The sequence below is a fragment of the Crinia signifera genome, chromosome 7 (assembly GCF_055691185.1).
Source record: "Crinia signifera chromosome 7, ASM5569118v1, whole genome shotgun sequence".
Taxonomy (NCBI): domain Eukaryota; kingdom Metazoa; phylum Chordata; class Amphibia; order Anura; family Myobatrachidae; genus Crinia; species Crinia signifera.
This window is the reverse complement of record NC_139223.1, coordinates 161,173,503-161,184,226: the sequence shown is the minus strand read 5'-3', so window position 1 is coordinate 161,184,226 and position 10,724 is coordinate 161,173,503.

The following is a 10,724-nucleotide window of genomic DNA, read 5'->3' as shown; positions in this document are numbered from 1 at the left end:
CTAAAATTTGCACCTGGCAGGTGACACTGTACCCCTGTAATCTGCACCCGGCAGCTGACACTGTACCACTGTAATCTGCACCTGAGAGGTGACACTGTACCCCTGTAATCTGCACCTGGCAGGTGGCACTGTACCCCTGTAATCTGCACCTGGCAGGTGACACTGTACCCCTGTAATCTGCACCTGAGAGGTGACACTGTACCCCTGTAATCTGCACCTGGCAGGTGACACTGTACCCCTGTAATCTGCACCTGAGAGGTGACACTGTATCCTTGTAATCTGCACCTGGCAGGTGATGATGTACCCCTGTAATCTGCACCTGTCAGGTGACACTGTAATCCTATAATCTGCACCTGAGAGGTGACACTGTATCCCTGTAATCTGCACCTGGCATGTAACTGTACCCCTATAATCTGCACCAGGCAGGTGACACTGTATCCCTGTAATATGCACCTGGCAGGTGACACTATACCCCTGTAATCTGCATCTGGCAGGTGACAAAATTACCCCTGTAATCTGCACCCGGCAGCTGACACTGTACCCCTGTAATCTGCACCTGAGAGGTGACACTGTACCCCTGTAATCTGCACCTGGCAGGTGGCACTGTACCCCTGTAATCTGCACCTGGCAGGTGACACTGTACCTCTGTAATCTGCACCTGAGAGGTGACACTGTACCCCTGTAATCTGCACCTGGCAGGTGACACTGTACCCCTGTAATCTGCACCTGAGAGGTGACACTGTATCCTTGTAATCTCTACCTGGCAGGTGATGATGTACCCCTGTAATCTGCACCTGGCAGGTGACACTGTAATCCTATAATCTGCACCTGAGAGGTGACACTGTATCCCTGTAATCTGCACCAGGTAGGTGACACTGTACCCCTGTAATCTGCACCTGGCATGTAACTGTACCCCTATAATCTGCACCAGTAAGGTGACACTGTATCCCTGTAATATGCACCTGGCAGGTGACACTGTACCCCTGTAATCCGCATCTGGCAGGTGACACTGTACCGCTGTAATCCGCACCTGGCATGTGACAGTACCCCTGTAACCTGCACCTGGTAGGTGACACTGTCCCACTGTAATCTGCACCTGTCAGGTGACACTGTACCCCTGTAATCTGCACCTGGCAGGTGGCACTGTACCCCTGTAATCTGCACGTGGCAGGTGACACTATACCCCTGCAATCTGCACCTGCCAGATGACACTGTACCCCTGTAATCTGCAACTGGCAGGTGACACTGTATCCCTGTAATCTGCACCTGGCAGGTGAAGCTGTACCCCTGTAATCTGCACCTGGCAGGTGATGCTGTACCCCTGTAATCTGCACCTGGCGGGTGACACTGTACCCATGTAATCTGCACCTGGCAGGTGAAACTGTATCCCTGTAATCTGCACCTGGCAGGTGATGCTGTACCCCTGTAATCTGCACCTGGCGGGTGACATTGTACCCATGTAATCTGCACCTGGCATGTGACTCTGTACCCTTGTAATCTGCACCTTGAAGGTAACTCTGTACCCCTGTAAACTGCACCTAGCAGGTGGTACTGTACCCCTGTAAACTGCACCTAGCAGGTGGTACTGTACCCCTGTAATCTGCACCTGGCAGGTGACACTGTATCCCTGTAATTTGCACCTGGCAGGTGGCAATGTACCCCTGTAATCTGCACCTGGCTGGGTACACTGAAGCATGTGTTACTGTACCCTGTAATCTGCATCTGGCATGTAAGTAAGTACCCCTGTAATCTGCACCAGGTAGGTGACACTGTACCCCTGTAATTTGCACCTGGCATGTAACTGTACCCCTGTAATCTGCACCTGGAGGTGACACTGTATCCCTGTAATATGCACCTGGCATGTAACTGTACCCCTGTAATCTGCACCTGGAGGTGACACTGTATCCCTGTAACCTGCACCTGAGAGGTGACACTGTCACCCTGTAATCTGCACCTGGCAGGTGACACTGTATCCCTGTAATATGCACAAGGCAGGTGACACTGTACTCCTGTAATCTGCACCTGGCAGGTGACACTGTACCCCTGTAATCTGCACCTGGCAGGTGACACTGTACCCCTGTAATCTTCAGTAACCTTTGCTCATCTGCAAATAGCTTAATTTAGCTGCGAGAGTTTATTGAACCTCTGTCATTTACATTGAGTCTAATTATAGCTGCGCCCATATAGTGGGACTTCCGTCATTGTCCCCTGACCTCTGACAGAATCCTTTACGAAGTCTCCAGTTATACAAACACTCAGTACAGACAGAGGGGGAAATTTACTAAGAGTAGGAATACAACAAATTGTATTCGTATTCTTGCTACGAATGAATATGACAGCATACGTCGTATGCAAAGTCGTGTTCCGGAGGGGAATGTACAAAGCAGTCAGATACGACTGCTTTGTAACCCTCTGATGTCGTATTAATTCGTATTAGCTGGCCATATATACGGCCGCTAATACGAATTAGTGTAGGCAGTCTGCACGGATCAGTCAGATCCATCATATCAGTCAGATCCATCATATCAGTCAGATCCGTGCAGGCTGCAACGTGTAAAAAATAAATAAATAAATAAATAAAAAACGGAATGGGCCCCCCCCCCCCCCCCCCCCTGTAACCAGCACCGGGCTGAAAGAGCCGGGGCCGGTAATTAAAAATCAGGGTACCCGACAAATAGGGGTTTCCCGATTTTTAACAACCAGGTTCGGGGCTGGTTTCCAAAATACGGGGGACAAAATGAGTAGGGGTCCCCCGTATTTTAAGGGGTCCCCCCCCCTCAAGGACTTACCTGACCAGTCTGAAGCCTGGTGCTGTCCCCGGTGGCCCTGTGCGGTGGCCACCGGGCTGATTCAGTGTATATAAGACACTGTAACGGAATCTGCTGCGCTTTATAAGACACTGTAACGGAATCTGCTGCGCTATATAAGACAATGTAACGGAATCTGCTGCGCTATATAAGACACTGTAACGGAATCTGCTGCGCTATATAAGACGCTGTAACGGAATCTGCTGCGCTATATAAGACGCTGTAACGGAATCTGCTGCACTATATAAGACACTGTAACGGAATCTGCTGCACTATATAAGACGCTGTAACGTAATCTGCTGCACTATATAAGACGCTGTAACGGAATCTGCTGCGATATATAAGACGCTATAATGAAATCTGCTGCGCTATTTAAGACGCTGTAACGGAATCTGCTGCGCTACTTAAGACACTGTAACGGAATCTGCTGCGCTATATAAGACAATGTAACGGAATCTGCTGCTATATAAGAAACTGTAACGGAATCTGCTGCGCTTTATAAGACTCTGTAACGGAATCTGCTACACTATATAAGATGGGTCTTCAAACTGCGGCCCTCCAGATGTTGTGAAACTACAAATCCCAGCATGCCTTGCCACAGTTTTAACACTCCCTTACAGCAAAACTGTGGCAAGGCATGCTGGGATTTGTAGTTTCACAACATCTGGAGGGCCATGCGTGTAACGGAATCTGCTGCGCTATATAAGACACTGTAACGGAGTCTGCTGCGCTATATAAGACACTGTAACGGAATCTGCTTCGCTATATAAGACGCTGTAACGGAATCTGCTGCGCTATATAAGACGCTGTAACGGAATCTGCTGCGCTATATAAGACGCTGTAACGGAATCTGCTGCGCTATATAAGACGCTGTAACGGAATCTGCTGCGCTATATAAGACGCTGTAACGGAATCTGCTGCTATATAAGACACTGTAACGGAATCTGCTGCGCTATATAAGACACTGTAACGGAATCTGCTGCTCTATATAAGACGCTGTAACGGAATCTGCTGCGCTATATAAGACGCTGTAACGGAATCTGCTGCTCTATATAAGACGCTGTAACGGAATCTTCTGCTCTATATAAGACGCTGTAACGGAATCTGCTGCGCTATATAAGACGCCGTAACGGAATCTGCTGCTCTATATAAGACGCCGTAACGGAATCTGCTGCGCTATATAAGACGCCGTAACGGAATCTTCTGCGCTATATAAGACTCTGTAACGGAATCTGCTGCGCTATATAAGACGCTGTAACGGAATCTGCTGCGCTATATAAGACGCTGTAACGGAATCTGCTGCGCTATATAAGACGCTGTAACGGAATCTGCTGCGCTATATAAGACGCTGTAACGGAATCTGCTGCGCTATATAAGACGCTGTAACGGAATCTGCTGCGCTATATAAGACGCTGTAACGGAATCTGCTGCGCTATATAAGACGCTGTAACGGAATCTGCTGCGCTATATAAGACGCTGTAACGGAATCTGCTGCGCTATATAAGACGCTGTAACGGAATCTGCTGCGCTATATAAGACGCTGTAACGGAATCTGCTGCGCTATATAAGACGCTGTAACGGAATCTGCTGCGCTATATAAGAAGCTGTAACGGAATCTGCTGCGCTATATAAGACGCTGTAACGGAATCTGCTGCGCTATATAAGACGCTGTAACGGAATCTGCTGCGCTATATAAGACGCTGTAACGGAATCTGCTGCGCTATATAAGACGCTGTAACGGAATCTGCTGCACTATATAAGACGCTGTAACGGAATCTGCTGCGCTATATAAGACGCTGTAACGGAATCTGCTGCGCTATATAAGACGCTGTAAAGGAATCTGCTGCGCTATATAAGACGCTGTAACGGAATCTTCTGCGCTATATAAGACGCTGTAATGGAATCTTCTGCTCTATATAAGACTCTATAACGGAATCTGCTGCGCTATATAAGACGCTGTAACAGAATCTGCTGCGCTATATAAGACGCTGTAACGGAATCTTCTGCTCTATATAAGACGCTGTAACGGAATCTGCTGCGCTATATAAGACACTGTAACGGAATCTGCTGCGCTATATAAGACGCTGTAACGGAATCTGCTGCAATATATAAGACGCTGTAACGGAATCTGCTGCGCTATATAAGACGCTGTAACGGAATCTGCTGCGCTATATAAGACGCTGTAACGGAATCTGCTGCGCTATATAAGACGCTGTAACGGAATCTGCTGCGCTATATAAGACGCTGTAACGGAATCTGCTGCGCTATATAAGACGCTGTAACGGAATCTGCTGCGCTATATAAGACGCTGTAACGGAATGTGCTGCGCTATATAAGACGCTGTAACGGAATCTGCTGCGCTATATAAGACCCTGTAACGGAATCTGCTGCGCTATATAAGACGCTGAAACGGAATCTGCTGCGCTATATAAGACGCTGTAACGGAATCTGCTGCGCTATACAAGACGCTGTAACGGAATCTGCTGCGCTATACAAGACACTGTAGCGGAATCTGCTGCGTTATATAAGACGCTGTAACGGAATCTGCTGCGCTATATAAGACGCTGTAACGGAATCTGCTGCGCTATATAAGACGCTGTAACGGAATCTGCTGCGCTATATAAGACGCTGTAACGAAATCTGCTGCGCTATATAAGACGCTGTAACGGGATCTGCTGCGCTATATAAGACGCTGTAACGGGATCTGCTGCGCTATATAAGACGCTGTAACGGAATCTGCTGCGCTATATAAGACACTGTAACGGAATCTGCTGCGCTATACAAGACACTGTAGCGGAATCTGCTGCGCTATATAAGACGCTGTAACGGGATCTGCTGCGCTATATAAGACGCTGTAACGGGATCTGCTGCGCTATATAAGACGCTGTAACGGAATCTGCTGCGCTATACAAGACACTGTAACGGAATCTGCTGCGCTATACAAGACACTGTAGCGGAATCTGCTGCGCTATATAAGACACTGTAACGGAATCTGCTGCGCTATATAAGACGCTGTAACGGAATCTGCTGCGCTATATAAGACGCTGTAACGGAATCTGCTGCGCTATATAAGACACTGTAACGGAATCTGCTGCGCTATATAAGACACTGTAGCGGGATCTGCTGCGCTATATAAGACGCTGTAACGGAATCTGCTGCGCTATATAAGACACTGTAACAGAATCTGCTGCGCTATATAAGACGCTGTAACGGAATCTGCTGCGCTATATAAGACGCTGTAACGGAATCTGCTGCGCTATATAAGACGCTGTAACGGAATCTGCTGCGCTATATAAGACGCTGTAACGGAATCTGCTGCGCTATATAAGACACTGTAACGGAATCTGCTGCGCTATATAAGACACTGTAACGGGATCTGCTGCGCTATATAAGACGCTGTAACGGAATCTGCTGCGCTATATAAGACACTGTAACAGAATCTGCTGCGCTATATAAGACGCTGTAACGGAATCTGCTGCGCTATATAAGACGCTGTAACGGAATCTGCTGCGCTATATAAGACACTGTAACGGAATCTGCTGCGCTATATAAGACGCTGTAACGGGATCTGCTGTGCTATATAAGACTCTGTAACGGAATCTGCTGAGCTATATAAGACGCTGTAACGGAATCTGCTGCGCTATATAAGACGCTGTAACGGAATGTGCTGCGCTATATAAGACGCTGTAACGGAATCTGCTGCTCTATATAAGACACCGTAACGGAATCTTCTGCTCTATATAAGACACCGTAACGAAATCTGCTGCGCTATATAAGACACCGTAACGGAATCTTCTGCTCTATATAAGACACCGTAACGAAATCTGCTGCTCTATATAACTGTAAAAAAATAAATAAATACAGCCCACACCCCTGTGACATTATATTACAACTCATTGCCTTACATTACAGCCCACGTAACTGTTGCTCTAACTTTCGTTAATGACAATCATACCCCGCCGTGACGGAGAAAATGCCCTGCTCCTGGGCTTCCCCGGTAATGTATGATTGCCATCACCTGTGGTGAAATACCTTTACCCAGCTCCCCACAGGTGCTGACAATCATACATTACCAGGGAAGCCCAGGAACAGAGCATTGTCTCCTCCTGGAGAGGGGCATGCTGGGAGGTATGGATAATGTATGATTGCCAGCACCTGTGGGGAGCTATGTAACTGATAAGAAAGATGTCACCACAGGTGATGGCAATCCTACATTACCAGGGAATCCCAGGAACAGAGCATCGTGTCCTCCTGGAGAGGGGCATGCTGGGAGGAATGGATAATGTAGGATTGCCAGCACCTGTGGGGAGCTAAGTAACTGATAAGAAAGATGTCACCACAGGTGATGGCAATCCTACATTACCAGGGAATCCCAGGAACAGAGCATTGTGTCCTCCTGGAGAGGGGCATGCTGGGAGGTATGGATAATGTATGATTGCCAGCACCTGTGGGGAGCTAGGTAACTGATAAGAAAGGTGTCAGCACAGGTGCTGGCAATCATACATTACCAGGGAAGCCCAGGAACAGAGCATTGTGTCCTCCTGGAGAGGGGCATGCTGGGAGGAATGGATAATGTAGGATTGCCAGCACATGTGGGGAGCTAGGTAACTGATAAGAAAGGTGTCACCACAGGTGCTGGCAATCATACATTACCAGGGAAGCCCAGGAGCAGAGCATTGTGTCCTCCTGGAGAGGGGCATGCTGGGAGGTATGGATAATGTATGATTGCCAGCACCTGTGGGGAGCTAGGTAACTGATAAGAAAGGTGTCACCACAGGTGCTGGCAATCATACATTACCAGGGAAGCCCAGGAGCAGAGCATTGTGTCCTCCTGGAGAGGGGCATGCTGGGAGGTATGGATAATGTAGGATTGCCAGCACCTCTGGGGAGCTAGGTAACTGATAAGAAAGGTGTCACCACAGGTGCTGGCAATCCTACATTACCAGGGAAGCCCAGGAACAGAGCATTGTGTCCTCCTGGAGAGGGGCATGCTGGGAGGTATGGATAATGTATGATTACCAGCACCTGTGGGGAGGAAGGTAACTTATAAGAAAGGTGTCACCACAGGTGCTGGCAATCCTACATTACCAGGGAAGCCCAGGAACAGAGCATTGTGTCCTCCTGGAGAGGGGCATGCTGGGAGGTATGGATAATGTAGGATTGCCAGCACCTGTGGGGAGCTAGGTAACTGATAAGAAAGGTGTCACCACAGGTGCTGGCAATCCTACATTACCAGGGAAGCCCAGGAACAGAGCATTGTGTCCTCCTGGAGAGGGGCATGCTGGGAGGTATGGGTAATGTATGATTGCCAGCACCTGTGGGGAGCTAGGTAACTGATAAGAAAGGGGTCACCACAGGTGCTGGCAATCCTACATTACCAGGGAAGGCCAGGAACAGAGCATTGTGTCCTCCTGGAGAGGGGCATGCTGGGAGGAATGGATAATGTAGGATTGCCAGCACATGTGGGGAGCTAGGTAACTGATAAGAAAGGTGTCACCACAGGTGCTGGCAATCATACATTACCAGGGAAGCCCAGGAGCAGAGCATTGTGTCCTCCTGGAGAGGGGCATGCTGGGAGGTATGGATAATGTATGATTGCCAGCACCTGTGGGGAGCTAGGTAACTGATAAGAAAGGTGTCACCACAGGTGCTGGCAATCCTACATTACCAGGGAAGGCCAGGAACAGAGCATTGTGTCCTCCTGGAGAGGGGCATGCTGGGAGGTATGGATAATGTAGGATTGCCAGCACCTGTGGGGAGCTAGGTAACTGATAAGAAAGGTGTCACCACAGGTGCTGGCAATCCTACATTACCAGGGAAGCCCAGGAACAGAGCATTGTGTCCTCCTGGAGAGGGACATGCTGGGAGGTATGGATAATGTAGGATTGCCAGCACCTGTGGGGAGCTAGGTAACTGATAAGAAAGGTGTCACCACAGGTGCTGGCAATCCTACATTACCAGGGAAGCCCAGGAACAGAGCATTGTGTCCTCCTGGAGAGGGGCATGCTGGGAGGAATGGATAATGTATGATTGCCAGCACCTGTGGGGAGCTAGGTAACTGATAAGAAAGGTGTCACCACAGGTGCTGGCAATCCTACATTACCAGGGAAGCCCAGGAACAGAGCATTGTGTCCTCCTGGAGAGGAGCATGCTGGGAGGTATGGATAATGTATGATTGCCAGCACCTGTGGGGAGCTAGGTAACTGATAAGAAAGGTGTCACCACAGGTGCTGGCAATCCTACATTACCAGGGAAGCCCAGGAGCAGAGCATTGTGTCCTCCTGGAGAGGGGCATGCTGGGAGGTATGGATAATGTATGATTACCAGCACCTGTGGGGAGCTAGGTAACTGATAAGAATGGTGTCACCACAGGTGCTGGCAATCCTACATTACCAGGGAAGCCCAGGAGCAGAGCATTGTGTTCCACATAGAGAGGGGCAGGTAGGTAAGTATGGATCATTGGATAGACACCACTAGGTTGACATAACTGAAGGTCTACATGTGGTTAGGTCAACAGGGTCATTAGGTGGATACGGGGAAGGCCGACAGTCAAAAGGTCGACATGGGATTTTTCACTTTTTTTTGTCCGGAATGTCGACACAGTGGGCATGAACACTATAAAAGTGCACCGCCATGCTTTGGGCATCGCTATGTTTGGCACACTATTTTATTCTCCCACCACGCCCTAGTGGAAGGTAGGGCATGAAATACCGCCTGTCGGCATGTCACCTCTAAAAAAAAAAAGTGAAAACCCCATGTTGACCTTTTGACTGTCAACCTTCCCAAGGTCAACCTAATGACCCTGTCGACATAACCCCATGTCGACCATCATGCATGTCGACCTAGTGGTGTTGACCAAATGCTTGTCGCCTGAGTTGTTGTAGGCCTAGTGACCGTCTCCCGGTAGGCAAGTACACTGTCGACTATATTTAGGTGTGTAACTTGGCGCGTTCCACCACGTGATTGGCGATGTAGACGCCGTCGATCCACAAACCCTGCATCCTGCAAAGATGAGCCTGAATAAGGAAGAGAGAGTTTATTAGAGGGTTATAAGAGGCCCTAGCTACGTGGGATCAGGGGCCGGTTACATGTCGCTGTCACAGTGCGCAGGGCTGGTGTACACAGTTACGCAACATTGCTCGCATCAGGCCCTTTCTCTCACAGAGTGCAACTAAGCTGATCATCCACTCATTAGTCATCTCACGGCTTGACTACTGTAATGCTCTTCTCACTGGCCTCGCTCAATCCCAACTAGCTCTTCTCCAATCTGTCCTCAATGCTGCAGCCAGGCTTATCTTCCTCTCCCGCCGCTCTAACTCTGCTACTCCCCTTCAACAAAATCTGCACTGGCTTTCATTCCCCTACAGAATCCTCTTCAAACACCTCACACTCACATACAGGGCCATCTCTAATTCCATTGCTCCATATATCTCTAACCTCATCTCCATTCATACACCCTCCCTCCCTCTACGGTCAGCTGACGACTGTCGTCTCTCCACCCTGATCACTGCTTCCCATGCTAGAGTACAGGACTTTGCCCGTGCTGCACCCCTTCAGTGGAACGCACTCTCTCGCTCCATTAGACTCTCCCCGACCTTGCAAAGCTTCAAACGGGCACTGAAAACTCACCTATTCATCAAAGCGTACCCTTCCACTGCATAAACCAGCTGGTTCTCCGACCCCTTGCCTGTTTACATCCTGCTATCTAACCACCACCCCCTCGCTTGCACCTCTTGTAATCTGTCTGTCTCCCCTTCCTACTAGATTGTAAGCTCGTCCGAGTAGGGCCCTCTTCCCTCCTGTTGTCAAAGCCCACTTCTCTTCACATTTCACTCACAGCTCTCCTTTACTCCAACACTCAGTGACCATCTTCATACTCATCTCCATCATTGGCCTCAAGCCTCTAGTTGTATGTTG